General features: G+C 63.7%; 12 non-coding genes and 1 pseudogene across 12 annotated transcripts; all 13 read right to left on the bottom strand.

Moving 5' to 3' along the window:
- Positions 1-75, bottom strand: LOC138234010 (U2 spliceosomal RNA; annotated as a pseudogene; the record flags this gene model as incomplete).
- An 818-nt stretch (positions 76-893) lies between these two features.
- Positions 894-1,084, bottom strand: LOC138234009 (U2 spliceosomal RNA). The gene has a single exon (XR_011187749.1). It is a non-coding gene; the product is annotated as a U2 spliceosomal RNA (small nuclear RNA).
- An 817-nt stretch (positions 1,085-1,901) lies between these two features.
- LOC138234008 (U2 spliceosomal RNA) lies at positions 1,902-2,092 on the bottom strand. The gene has a single exon (XR_011187748.1). It is a non-coding gene; the product is annotated as a U2 spliceosomal RNA (small nuclear RNA).
- Positions 2,093-2,908: 816 nt separating this feature from the next.
- LOC138234007 (U2 spliceosomal RNA) lies at positions 2,909-3,099 on the bottom strand. The gene has a single exon (XR_011187747.1). It is a non-coding gene; the product is annotated as a U2 spliceosomal RNA (small nuclear RNA).
- An 817-nt stretch (positions 3,100-3,916) lies between these two features.
- On the bottom strand, positions 3,917-4,107 carry LOC138234005 (U2 spliceosomal RNA). The gene has a single exon (XR_011187745.1). It is a non-coding gene; the product is annotated as a U2 spliceosomal RNA (small nuclear RNA).
- Positions 4,108-4,924: 817 nt separating this feature from the next.
- On the bottom strand, positions 4,925-5,115 carry LOC138234004 (U2 spliceosomal RNA). Its single transcript, XR_011187744.1, has one exon. It is a non-coding gene; the product is annotated as a U2 spliceosomal RNA (small nuclear RNA).
- Positions 5,116-5,930: 815 nt separating this feature from the next.
- LOC138234003 (U2 spliceosomal RNA) lies at positions 5,931-6,121 on the bottom strand. The gene has a single exon (XR_011187743.1). It is a non-coding gene; the product is annotated as a U2 spliceosomal RNA (small nuclear RNA).
- An 817-nt stretch (positions 6,122-6,938) lies between these two features.
- On the bottom strand, positions 6,939-7,129 carry LOC138234002 (U2 spliceosomal RNA). The gene has a single exon (XR_011187742.1). It is a non-coding gene; the product is annotated as a U2 spliceosomal RNA (small nuclear RNA).
- An 817-nt stretch (positions 7,130-7,946) lies between these two features.
- LOC138234001 (U2 spliceosomal RNA) lies at positions 7,947-8,137 on the bottom strand. Its single transcript, XR_011187741.1, has one exon. It is a non-coding gene; the product is annotated as a U2 spliceosomal RNA (small nuclear RNA).
- Positions 8,138-8,954: 817 nt separating this feature from the next.
- LOC138234000 (U2 spliceosomal RNA) lies at positions 8,955-9,145 on the bottom strand. The gene has a single exon (XR_011187740.1). It is a non-coding gene; the product is annotated as a U2 spliceosomal RNA (small nuclear RNA).
- Positions 9,146-9,962: 817 nt separating this feature from the next.
- On the bottom strand, positions 9,963-10,153 carry LOC138233999 (U2 spliceosomal RNA). The gene has a single exon (XR_011187739.1). It is a non-coding gene; the product is annotated as a U2 spliceosomal RNA (small nuclear RNA).
- An 817-nt stretch (positions 10,154-10,970) lies between these two features.
- Positions 10,971-11,161, bottom strand: LOC138233998 (U2 spliceosomal RNA). Its single transcript, XR_011187738.1, has one exon. It is a non-coding gene; the product is annotated as a U2 spliceosomal RNA (small nuclear RNA).
- An 817-nt stretch (positions 11,162-11,978) lies between these two features.
- Positions 11,979-12,169, bottom strand: LOC138233997 (U2 spliceosomal RNA). The gene has a single exon (XR_011187737.1). It is a non-coding gene; the product is annotated as a U2 spliceosomal RNA (small nuclear RNA).
- Between the last annotated feature and the right edge of the window lie 384 nt (positions 12,170-12,553).

Below are 12,553 nucleotides of genomic sequence, written 5' to 3'. Positions count from 1 at the left end.
TGGGGGACGTATCAGATATTAAACTGATAAGAACAGATACTACACTTGATCTTAGCCAAAAGGCCGAGAAGCGATGCCCGACGCCGGCCTTGGGCGGGCGCGCGGGCGTCCGGCTGGCGCGCAGCGGCGCAGGCCGACGCCTCGGGAGCCCGGTCCGCACGCGGCTGCCGGCCGCCCGGACTCCGCTCTCCCCCTCTCTTGCCTGCCTGCTTGCTCGCCTGCCTGCCCGCCAGTCCCGGGCGGGGGCCCTGCTCTTGGATCTCCTGTCAACGGCCCGACAACGACCGCAGCCGCAGGGGGGCGCCAGCCGGCCGGCCTCCTTAGCTTAGGCCCCTCCCACCAGCAGCAGCTGTGCCGAGCGAGCTGCAAGCGAAAGCGGACCGTCGGCACCTGCGGGCAGAGGCAAGGGGCAGCGCTCTCTCGGGAGGGACGGGGACACACACACACACAGACGCGCGCGCCTGCCCGCCTGCCGGAAAAAAAGGAAGAAAAGGTGTATATACTAAGTTTTTTGGAGGGAAACCGCCCGGCTGTCGAAAGGGGCCCGCCTGCGAGGACGGGGACACACACACACACACACACACATACACACACACACACACACACACACACAAAGCCACGCCTGCCTCCCTGGGAAAAGGCTGAAAAAACTAAGTTTTTTGGAGGGAAAACGCACGGGAGCCGAAAAGGGGGCCGGCCTGCTTGCCCAGAGAGTCGAGACGCGGGAAAGTGCACAGAGGGAGCACGGGAACGGAGACGGGGAGGGGGAGGGGGAGAGAGAGACACACAGATGGACGAGAGACGAGACCCGAGAAGAAGGAGCTCCAGTCCACCTCGCTTGCTTGCTTGCTTGCTTGCTTGCTAGCTACGTCTGTCTTTTCACCGCTGAGAGAAGGTGGTGCACCGCTCCCGGAGGCGCTGCAATACCGGGCCGATGCGTGGAGAGGACGGAGCAAGCTCCTGATCCAGCTCCCTGTTCCAAAAATCCGTTTAATATGTGGTCCCCCGATGGGGGACGTATCAGATATTAAACTGATAAGAACAGATACTACACTTGATCTTAGCCAAAAGGCCGAGAAGCGATGCCCGACGCCGGCCTTGGGCGGGCGCGCGGGCGTCCGGCTGGCGCGCAGCGGCGCAGGCCGACGCCTCGGGAGCCCGGTCCGCACGCGGCTGCCGGCCGCCCGGACTCCGCTCTCCCCCTCTCTTGCCTGCCTGCTTGCTCGCCTGCCTGCCCGCCAGTCCCGGGCGGGGGCCCTGCTCTTGGATCTCCTGTCAACGGCCCGACAACGACCGCAGCCGCAGGGGGGCGCCAGCCGGCCGGCCTCCTTAGCTTAGGCCCCTCCCACCAGCAGCAGCTGTGCCGAGCGAGCTGCAAGCGAAAGCGGACCGTCGGCACCTGCGGGCAGAGGCAAGGGGCAGCGCTCTCTCGGGAGGGACGGGGACACACACACACACAGACGCGCGCGCCTGCCCGCCTGCCGGAAAAAAAGGAAGAAAAGGTGTATATACTAAGTTTTTTGGAGGGAAACCGCCCGGCTGTCGAAAGGGGCCCGCCTGCGAGGACGGGGACACACACACACACACACACACATACACACACACACACACACACACACAAAAGCCACGCCTGCCTCCCTGGGAAAAGGCTGAAAAAACTAAGTTTTTTGGAGGGAAAACGCACGGGAGCCGAAAAGGGGGCCGGCCTGCTTGCCCAGAGAGTCGAGACGCGGGAAAGTGCACAGAGGGAGCACGGGAACGGAGACGGGGAGGGGGAGGGGGAGAGAGAGACACACAGATGGACGAGAGACGAGACCCGAGAAGAAGGAGCTCCAGTCCACCTCGCTTGCTTGCTTGCTTGCTTGCTTGCTAGCTACGTCTGTCTTTTCACCGCTGAGAGAAGGTGGTGCACCGCTCCCGGAGGCGCTGCAATACCGGGCCGATGCGTGGAGAGGACGGAGCAAGCTCCTGATCCAGCTCCCTGTTCCAAAAATCCGTTTAATATGTGGTCCCCCGATGGGGGACGTATCAGATATTAAACTGATAAGAACAGATACTACACTTGATCTTAGCCAAAAGGCCGAGAAGCGATGCCCGACGCCGGCCTTGGGCGGGCGCGCGGGCGTCCGGCTGGCGCGCAGCGGCGCAGGCCGACGCCTCGGGAGCCCGGTCCGCACGCGGCTGCCGGCCGCCCGGACTCCGCTCTCCCCCTCTCTTGCCTGCCTGCTTGCTCGCCTGCCTGCCCGCCAGTCCCGGGCGGGGGCCCTGCTCTTGGATCTCCTGTCAACGGCCCGACAACGACCGCAGCCGCAGGGGGGCGCCAGCCGGCCGGCCTCCTTAGCTTAGGCCCCTCCCACCAGCAGCAGCTGTGCCGAGCGAGCTGCAAGCGAAAGCGGACCGTCGGCACCTGCGGGCAGAGGCAAGGGGCAGCGCTCTCTCGGGAGGGACGGGGACACACACACACACAGACGCGCGCGCCTGCCCGCCTGCCGGAAAAAAAGGAAGAAAAGGTGTATATACTAAGTTTTTTGGAGGGAAACCGCCCGGCTGTCGAAAGGGGCCCGCCTGCGAGGACGGGGACACACACACACACACACACACATACACACACACACACACACACACACAAAGCCACGCCTGCCTCCCTGGGAAAAGGCTGAAAAAACTAAGTTTTTTGGAGGGAAAACGCACGGGAGCCGAAAAGGGGGCCGGCCTGCTTGCCCAGAGAGTCGAGACGCGGGAAAGTGCACAGAGGGAGCACGGGAACGGAGACGGGGAGGGGGAGGGGGAGAGAGAGACACACAGATGGACGAGAGACGAGACCCGAGAAGAAGGAGCTCCAGTCCACCTCGCTTGCTTGCTTGCTTGCTTGCTTGCTAGCTACGTCTGTCTTTTCACCGCTGAGAGAAGGTGGTGCACCGCTCCCGGAGGCGCTGCAATACCGGGCCGATGCGTGGAGAGGACGGAGCAAGCTCCTGATCCAGCTCCCTGTTCCAAAAATCCGTTTAATATGTGGTCCCCCGATGGGGGACGTATCAGATATTAAACTGATAAGAACAGATACTACACTTGATCTTAGCCAAAAGGCCGAGAAGCGATGCCCGACGCCGGCCTTGGGCGGGCGCGCGGGCGTCCGGCTGGCGCGCAGCGGCGCAGGCCGACGCCTCGGGAGCCCGGTCCGCACGCGGCTGCCGGCCGCCCGGACTCCGCTCTCCCCCTCTCTTGCCTGCCTGCTTGCTCGCCTGCCTGCCCGCCAGTCCCGGGCGGGGGCCCTGCTCTTGGATCTCCTGTCAACGGCCCGACAACGACCGCAGCCGCAGGGGGGCGCCAGCCGGCCGGCCTCCTTAGCTTAGGCCCCTCCCACCAGCAGCAGCTGTGCCGAGCGAGCTGCAAGCGAAAGCGGACCGTCGGCACCTGCGGGCAGAGGCAAGGGGCAGCGCTCTCTCGGGAGGGACGGGGACACACACACACACAGACGCGCGCGCCTGCCCGCCTGCCGGAAAAAAAGGAAGAAAAGGTGTATATACTAAGTTTTTTGGAGGGAAACCGCCCGGCTGTCGAAAGGGGCCCGCCTGCGAGGACGGGGACACACACACACACACACACACATACACACACACACACACACACACACAAAAGCCACGCCTGCCTCCCTGGGAAAAGGCTGAAAAAACTAAGTTTTTTGGAGGGAAAACGCACGGGAGCCGAAAAGGGGGCCGGCCTGCTTGCCCAGAGAGTCGAGACGCGGGAAAGTGCACAGAGGGAGCACGGGAACGGAGACGGGGAGGGGGAGGGGGAGAGAGAGACACACAGATGGACGAGAGACGAGACCCGAGAAGAAGGAGCTCCAGTCCACCTCGCTTGCTTGCTTGCTTGCTTGCTTGCTAGCTACGTCTGTCTTTTCACCGCTGAGAGAAGGTGGTGCACCGCTCCCGGAGGCGCTGCAATACCGGGCCGATGCGTGGAGAGGACGGAGCAAGCTCCTGATCCAGCTCCCTGTTCCAAAAATCCGTTTAATATGTGGTCCCCCGATGGGGGACGTATCAGATATTAAACTGATAAGAACAGATACTACACTTGATCTTAGCCAAAAGGCCGAGAAGCGATGCCCGACGCCGGCCTTGGGCGGGCGCGCGGGCGTCCGGCTGGCGCGCAGCGGCGCAGGCCGACGCCTCGGGAGCCCGGTCCGCACGCGGCTGCCGGCCGCCCGGACTCCGCTCTCCCCCTCTCTTGCCTGCCTGCTTGCTCGCCTGCCTGCCCGCCAGTCCCGGGCGGGGGCCCTGCTCTTGGATCTCCTGTCAACGGCCCGACAACGACCGCAGCCGCAGGGGGGCGCCAGCCGGCCGGCCTCCTTAGCTTAGGCCCCTCCCACCAGCAGCAGCTGTGCCGAGCGAGCTGCAAGCGAAAGCGGACCGTCGGCACCTGCGGGCAGAGGCAAGGGGCAGCGCTCTCTCGGGAGGGACGGGGACACACACACACACAGACGCGCGCGCCTGCCCGCCTGCCGGAAAAAAAGGAAGAAAAGGTGTATATACTAAGTTTTTTGGAGGGAAACCGCCCGGCTGTCGAAAGGGGCCCGCCTGCGAGGACGGGGACACACACACACACACACACACATACACACACACACACACACACACACAAAAGCCACGCCTGCCTCCCTGGGAAAAGGCTGAAAAAACTAAGTTTTTTGGAGGGAAAACGCACGGGAGCCGAAAAGGGGGCCGGCCTGCTTGCCCAGAGAGTCGAGACGCGGGAAAGTGCACAGAGGGAGCACGGGAACGGAGACGGGGAGGGGGAGGGGGAGAGAGAGACACACAGATGGACGAGAGACGAGACCCGAGAAGAAGGAGCTCCAGTCCACCTCGCTTGCTTGCTTGCTTGCTTGCTTGCTAGCTACGTCTGTCTTTTCACCGCTGAGAGAAGGTGGTGCACCGCTCCCGGAGGCGCTGCAATACCGGGCCGATGCGTGGAGAGGACGGAGCAAGCTCCTGATCCAGCTCCCTGTTCCAAAAATCCGTTTAATATGTGGTCCCCCGATGGGGGACGTATCAGATATTAAACTGATAAGAACAGATACTACACTTGATCTTAGCCAAAAGGCCGAGAAGCGATGCCCGACGCCGGCCTTGGGCGGGCGCGCGGGCGTCCGGCTGGCGCGCAGCGGCGCAGGCCGACGCCTCGGGAGCCCGGTCCGCACGCGGCTGCCGGCCGCCCGGACTCCGCTCTCCCCCTCTCTTGCCTGCCTGCTTGCTCGCCTGCCTGCCCGCCAGTCCCGGGCGGGGGCCCTGCTCTTGGATCTCCTGTCAACGGCCCGACAACGACCGCAGCCGCAGGGGGGCGCCAGCCGGCCGGCCTCCTTAGCTTAGGCCCCTCCCACCAGCAGCAGCTGTGCCGAGCGAGCTGCAAGCGAAAGCGGACCGTCGGCACCTGCGGGCAGAGGCAAGGGGCAGCGCTCTCTCGGGAGGGACGGGGACACACACACACACAGACGCGCGCGCCTGCCCGCCTGCCGGAAAAAAAGGAAGAAAAGGTGTATATACTAAGTTTTTTGGAGGGAAACCGCCCGGCTGTCGAAAGGGGCCCGCCTGCGAGGACGGGGACACACACACACACACACATACACACACACACACACACACACACACAAAAGCCACGCCTGCCTCCCTGGGAAAAGGCTGAAAAAACTAAGTTTTTTGGAGGGAAAACGCACGGGAGCCGAAAAGGGGGCCGGCCTGCTTGCCCAGAGAGTCGAGACGCGGGAAAGTGCACAGAGGGAGCACGGGAACGGAGACGGGGAGGGGGAGGGGGAGAGAGAGACACACAGATGGACGAGAGACGAGACCCGAGAAGAAGGAGCTCCAGTCCACCTCGCTTGCTTGCTTGCTTGCTTGCTTGCTAGCTACGTCTGTCTTTTCACCGCTGAGAGAAGGTGGTGCACCGCTCCCGGAGGCGCTGCAATACCGGGCCGATGCGTGGAGAGGACGGAGCAAGCTCCTGATCCAGCTCCCTGTTCCAAAAATCCGTTTAATATGTGGTCCCCCGATGGGGGACGTATCAGATATTAAACTGATAAGAACAGATACTACACTTGATCTTAGCCAAAAGGCCGAGAAGCGATGCCCGACGCCGGCCTTGGGCGGGCGCGCGGGCGTCCGGCTGGCGCGCAGCGGCGCAGGCCGACGCCTCGGGAGCCCGGTCCGCACGCGGCTGCCGGCCGCCCGGACTCCGCTCTCCCCCTCTCTTGCCTGCCTGCTTGCTCGCCTGCCTGCCCGCCAGTCCCGGGCGGGGGCCCTGCTCTTGGATCTCCTGTCAACGGCCCGACAACGACCGCAGCCGCAGGGGGGCGCCAGCCGGCCGGCCTCCTTAGCTTAGGCCCCTCCCACCAGCAGCAGCTGTGCCGAGCGAGCTGCAAGCGAAAGCGGACCGTCGGCACCTGCGGGCAGAGGCAAGGGGCAGCGCTCTCTCGGGAGGGACGGGGACACACACACACACAGACGCGCGCGCCTGCCCGCCTGCCGGAAAAAAAGGAAGAAAAGGTGTATATACTAAGTTTTTTGGAGGGAAACCGCCCGGCTGTCGAAAGGGGCCCGCCTGCGAGGACGGGGACACACACACACACACACACACATACACACACACACACACACACACACAAAAGCCACGCCTGCCTCCCTGGGAAAAGGCTGAAAAAACTAAGTTTTTTGGAGGGAAAACGCACGGGAGCCGAAAAGGGGGCCGGCCTGCTTGCCCAGAGAGTCGAGACGCGGGAAAGTGCACAGAGGGAGCACGGGAACGGAGACGGGGAGGGGGAGGGGGAGAGAGAGACACACAGATGGACGAGAGACGAGACCCGAGAAGAAGGAGCTCCAGTCCACCTCGCTTGCTTGCTTGCTTGCTTGCTTGCTAGCTACGTCTGTCTTTTCACCGCTGAGAGAAGGTGGTGCACCGCTCCCGGAGGCGCTGCAATACCGGGCCGATGCGTGGAGAGGACGGAGCAAGCTCCTGATCCAGCTCCCTGTTCCAAAAATCCGTTTAATATGTGGTCCCCCGATGGGGGACGTATCAGATATTAAACTGATAAGAACAGATACTACACTTGATCTTAGCCAAAAGGCCGAGAAGCGATGCCCGACGCCGGCCTTGGGCGGGCGCGCGGGCGTCCGGCTGGCGCGCAGCGGCGCAGGCCGACGCCTCGGGAGCCCGGTCCGCACGCGGCTGCCGGCCGCCCGGACTCCGCTCTCCCCCTCTCTTGCCTGCCTGCTTGCTCGCCTGCCTGCCCGCCAGTCCCGGGCGGGGGCCCTGCTCTTGGATCTCCTGTCAACGGCCCGACAACGACCGCAGCCGCAGGGGGGCGCCAGCCGGCCGGCCTCCTTAGCTTAGGCCCCTCCCACCAGCAGCAGCTGTGCCGAGCGAGCTGCAAGCGAAAGCGGACCGTCGGCACCTGCGGGCAGAGGCAAGGGGCAGCGCTCTCTCGGGAGGGACGGGGACACACACACACACAGACGCGCGCGCCTGCCCGCCTGCCGGAAAAAAAGGAAGAAAAGGTGTATATACTAAGTTTTTTGGAGGGAAACCGCCCGGCTGTCGAAAGGGGCCCGCCTGCGAGGACGGGGACACACACACACACACACACACACATACACACACACACACACACACACAAAAGCCACGCCTGCCTCCCTGGGAAAAGGCTGAAAAAACTAAGTTTTTTGGAGGGAAAACGCACGGGAGCCGAAAAGGGGGCCGGCCTGCTTGCCCAGAGAGTCGAGACGCGGGAAAGTGCACAGAGGGAGCACGGGAACGGAGACGGGGAGGGGGAGGGGGAGAGAGAGACACACAGATGGACGAGAGACGAGACCCGAGAAGAAGGAGCTCCAGTCCACCTCGCTTGCTTGCTTGCTTGCTTGCTTGCTAGCTACGTCTGTCTTTTCACCGCTGAGAGAAGGTGGTGCACCGCTCCCGGAGGCGCTGCAATACCGGGCCGATGCGTGGAGAGGACGGAGCAAGCTCCTGATCCAGCTCCCTGTTCCAAAAATCCGTTTAATATGTGGTCCCCCGATGGGGGACGTATCAGATATTAAACTGATAAGAACAGATACTACACTTGATCTTAGCCAAAAGGCCGAGAAGCGATGCCCGACGCCGGCCTTGGGCGGGCGCGCGGGCGTCCGGCTGGCGCGCAGCGGCGCAGGCCGACGCCTCGGGAGCCCGGTCCGCACGCGGCTGCCGGCCGCCCGGACTCCGCTCTCCCCCTCTCTTGCCTGCCTGCTTGCTCGCCTGCCTGCCCGCCAGTCCCGGGCGGGGGCCCTGCTCTTGGATCTCCTGTCAACGGCCCGACAACGACCGCAGCCGCAGGGGGGCGCCAGCCGGCCGGCCTCCTTAGCTTAGGCCCCTCCCACCAGCAGCAGCTGTGCCGAGCGAGCTGCAAGCGAAAGCGGACCGTCGGCACCTGCGGGCAGAGGCAAGGGGCAGCGCTCTCTCGGGAGGGACGGGGACACACACACACACAGACGCGCGCGCCTGCCCGCCTGCCGGAAAAAAAGGAAGAAAAGGTGTATATACTAAGTTTTTTGGAGGGAAACCGCCCGGCTGTCGAAAGGGGCCCGCCTGCGAGGACGGGGACACACACACACACACACACATACACACACACACACACACACACACACAAAAGCCACGCCTGCCTCCCTGGGAAAAGGCTGAAAAAACTAAGTTTTTTGGAGGGAAAACGCACGGGAGCCGAAAAGGGGGCCGGCCTGCTTGCCCAGAGAGTCGAGACGCGGGAAAGTGCACAGAGGGAGCACGGGAACGGAGACGGGGAGGGGGAGGGGGAGAGAGAGACACACAGATGGACGAGAGACGAGACCCGAGAAGAAGGAGCTCCAGTCCACCTCGCTTGCTTGCTTGCTTGCTTGCTTGCTAGCTACGTCTGTCTTTTCACCGCTGAGAGAAGGTGGTGCACCGCTCCCGGAGGCGCTGCAATACCGGGCCGATGCGTGGAGAGGACGGAGCAAGCTCCTGATCCAGCTCCCTGTTCCAAAAATCCGTTTAATATGTGGTCCCCCGATGGGGGACGTATCAGATATTAAACTGATAAGAACAGATACTACACTTGATCTTAGCCAAAAGGCCGAGAAGCGATGCCCGACGCCGGCCTTGGGCGGGCGCGCGGGCGTCCGGCTGGCGCGCAGCGGCGCAGGCCGACGCCTCGGGAGCCCGGTCCGCACGCGGCTGCCGGCCGCCCGGACTCCGCTCTCCCCCTCTCTTGCCTGCCTGCTTGCTCGCCTGCCTGCCCGCCAGTCCCGGGCGGGGGCCCTGCTCTTGGATCTCCTGTCAACGGCCCGACAACGACCGCAGCCGCAGGGGGGCGCCAGCCGGCCGGCCTCCTTAGCTTAGGCCCCTCCCACCAGCAGCAGCTGTGCCGAGCGAGCTGCAAGCGAAAGCGGACCGTCGGCACCTGCGGGCAGAGGCAAGGGGCAGCGCTCTCTCGGGAGGGACGGGGACACACACACACACAGACGCGCGCGCCTGCCCGCCTGCCGGAAAAAAAGGAAGAAAAGGTGTATATACTAAGTTTTTTGGAGGGAAACCGCCCGGCTGTCGAAAGGGGCCCGCCTGCGAGGACGGGGACACACACACACACACACACACATACACACACACACACACACACACACAAAAGCCACGCCTGCCTCCCTGGGAAAAGGCTGAAAAAACTAAGTTTTTTGGAGGGAAAACGCACGGGAGCCGAAAAGGGGGCCGGCCTGCTTGCCCAGAGAGTCGAGACGCGGGAAAGTGCACAGAGGGAGCACGGGAACGGAGACGGGGAGGGGGAGGGGGAGAGAGAGACACACAGATGGACGAGAGACGAGACCCGAGAAGAAGGAGCTCCAGTCCACCTCGCTTGCTTGCTTGCTTGCTTGCTTGCTAGCTACGTCTGTCTTTTCACCGCTGAGAGAAGGTGGTGCACCGCTCCCGGAGGCGCTGCAATACCGGGCCGATGCGTGGAGAGGACGGAGCAAGCTCCTGATCCAGCTCCCTGTTCCAAAAATCCGTTTAATATGTGGTCCCCCGATGGGGGACGTATCAGATATTAAACTGATAAGAACAGATACTACACTTGATCTTAGCCAAAAGGCCGAGAAGCGATGCCCGACGCCGGCCTTGGGCGGGCGCGCGGGCGTCCGGCTGGCGCGCAGCGGCGCAGGCCGACGCCTCGGGAGCCCGGTCCGCACGCGGCTGCCGGCCGCCCGGACTCCGCTCTCCCCCTCTCTTGCCTGCCTGCTTGCTCGCCTGCCTGCCCGCCAGTCCCGGGCGGGGGCCCTGCTCTTGGATCTCCTGTCAACGGCCCGACAACGACCGCAGCCGCAGGGGGGCGCCAGCCGGCCGGCCTCCTTAGCTTAGGCCCCTCCCACCAGCAGCAGCTGTGCCGAGCGAGCTGCAAGCGAAAGCGGACCGTCGGCACCTGCGGGCAGAGGCAAGGGGCAGCGCTCTCTCGGGAGGGACGGGGACACACACACACACAGACGCGCGCGCCTGCCCGCCTGCCGGAAAAAAAGGAAGAAAAGGTGTATATACTAAGTTTTTTGGAGGGAAACCGCCCGGCTGTCGAAAGGGGCCCGCCTGCGAGGACGGGGACACACACACACACACACACACATACACACACACACACACACACACACAAAAGCCACGCCTGCCTCCCTGGGAAAAGGCTGAAAAAACTAAGTTTTTTGGAGGGAAAACGCACGGGAGCCGAAAAGGGGGCCGGCCTGCTTGCCCAGAGAGTCGAGACGCGGGAAAGTGCACAGAGGGAGCACGGGAACGGAGACGGGGAGGGGGAGGGGGAGAGAGAGACACACAGATGGACGAGAGACGAGACCCGAGAAGAAGGAGCTCCAGTCCACCTCGCTTGCTTGCTTGCTTGCTTGCTTGCTAGCTACGTCTGTCTTTTCACCGCTGAGAGAAGGTGGTGCACCGCTCCCGGAGGCGCTGCAATACCGGGCCGATGCGTGGAGAGGACGGAGCAAGCTCCTGATCCAGCTCCCTGTTCCAAAAATCCGTTTAATATGTGGTCCCCCGATGGGGGACGTATCAGATATTAAACTGATAAGAACAGATACTACACTTGATCTTAGCCAAAAGGCCGAGAAGCGATGCCCGACGCCGGCCTTGGGCGGGCGCGCGGGCGTCCGGCTGGCGCGCAGCGGCGCAGGCCGACGCCTCGGGAGCCCGGTCCGCACGCGGCTGCCGGCCGCCCGGACTCCGCTCTCCCCCTCTCTTGCCTGCCTGCTTGCTCGCCTGCCTGCCCGCCAGTCCCGGGCGGGGGCCCTGCTCTTGGATCTCCTGTCAACGGCCCGACAACGACCGCAGCCGCAGGGGGGCGCCAGCCGGCCGGCCTCCTTAGCTTAGGCCCCTCCCACCAGCAGCAGCTGTGCCGAGCGAGCTGCAAGCGAAAGCGGACCGTCGGCACCTGCGGGCAGAGGCAAGGGGCAGCGCTCTCTCGGGAGGGACGGGGACACACACACACACAGACGCGCGCGCCTGCCCGCCTGCCGGAAAAAAAGGAAGAAAAGGTGTATATACTAAGTTTTTTGGAGGGAAACCGCCCGGCTGTCGAAAGGGGCCCGCCTGCGAGGACGGGGACACACACACACACACACACACATACACACACACACACACACACACACAAAAGCCACGCCTGCCTCCCTGGGAAAAGGCTGAAAAAACTAAGTTTTTTGGAGGGAAAACGCACGGGAGCCGAAAAGGGGGCCGGCCTGCTTGCCCAGAGAGTCGAGACGCGGGAAAGTGCACAGAGGGAGCACGGGAACGGAGACGGGGAGGGGGAGGGGGAGAGAGAGACACACAGATGGACGAGAGACGAGACCCGAGAAGAAGGAGCTCCAGTCCACCTCGCTTGCTTGCTTGCTTGCTTGCTTGCTAGCTACGTCTGTCTTTTCACCGCTGAGAGAAGGTGGTGCACCGCTCCCGGAGGCGCTGCAATACCGGGCCGATGCGTGGAGAGGACGGAGCAAGCTCCTGATCCAGCTCCCTGTTCCAAAAATCCGTTTAATATGTGGTCCCCCGATGGGGGACGTATCAGATATTAAACTGATAAGAACAGATACTACACTTGATCTTAGCCAAAAGGCCGAGAAGCGATGCCCGACGCCGGCCTTGGGCGGGCGCGCGGGCGTCCGGCTGGCGCGCAGCGGCGCAGGCCGACGCCTCGGGAGCCCGGTCCGCACGCGGCTGCCGGCCGCCCGGACTCCGCTCTCCCCCTCTCTTGCCTGCCTGCTTGCTCGCCTGCCTGCCCGCCAGTCCCGGGCGGGGGCCCTGCTCTTGGATCTCCTGTCAACGGCCCGACAACGACCGCAGCCGCAGGGGGGCGCCAGCCGGCCGGCCTCCTTAGCTTAGGCCCCTCCCACCAGCAGCAGCTGTGCCGAGCGAGCTGCAAGCGAAAGCGGACCGTCGGCACCTGCGGGCAGAGGCAAGGGGCAGCGCTCTCTCGGGAGGGACGGGGACACACACACACACAGACGCGCGC

Source organism: Lepisosteus oculatus, unplaced genomic scaffold (assembly GCF_040954835.1).
Source record: "Lepisosteus oculatus isolate fLepOcu1 unplaced genomic scaffold, fLepOcu1.hap2 HAP2_SCAFFOLD_702, whole genome shotgun sequence".
NCBI classification, from domain to species: domain Eukaryota; kingdom Metazoa; phylum Chordata; class Actinopteri; order Semionotiformes; family Lepisosteidae; genus Lepisosteus; species Lepisosteus oculatus.
The sequence above is the reverse complement of the archived record's forward strand: the minus strand, read 5'-3'. Positions and strand labels throughout refer to the sequence as shown.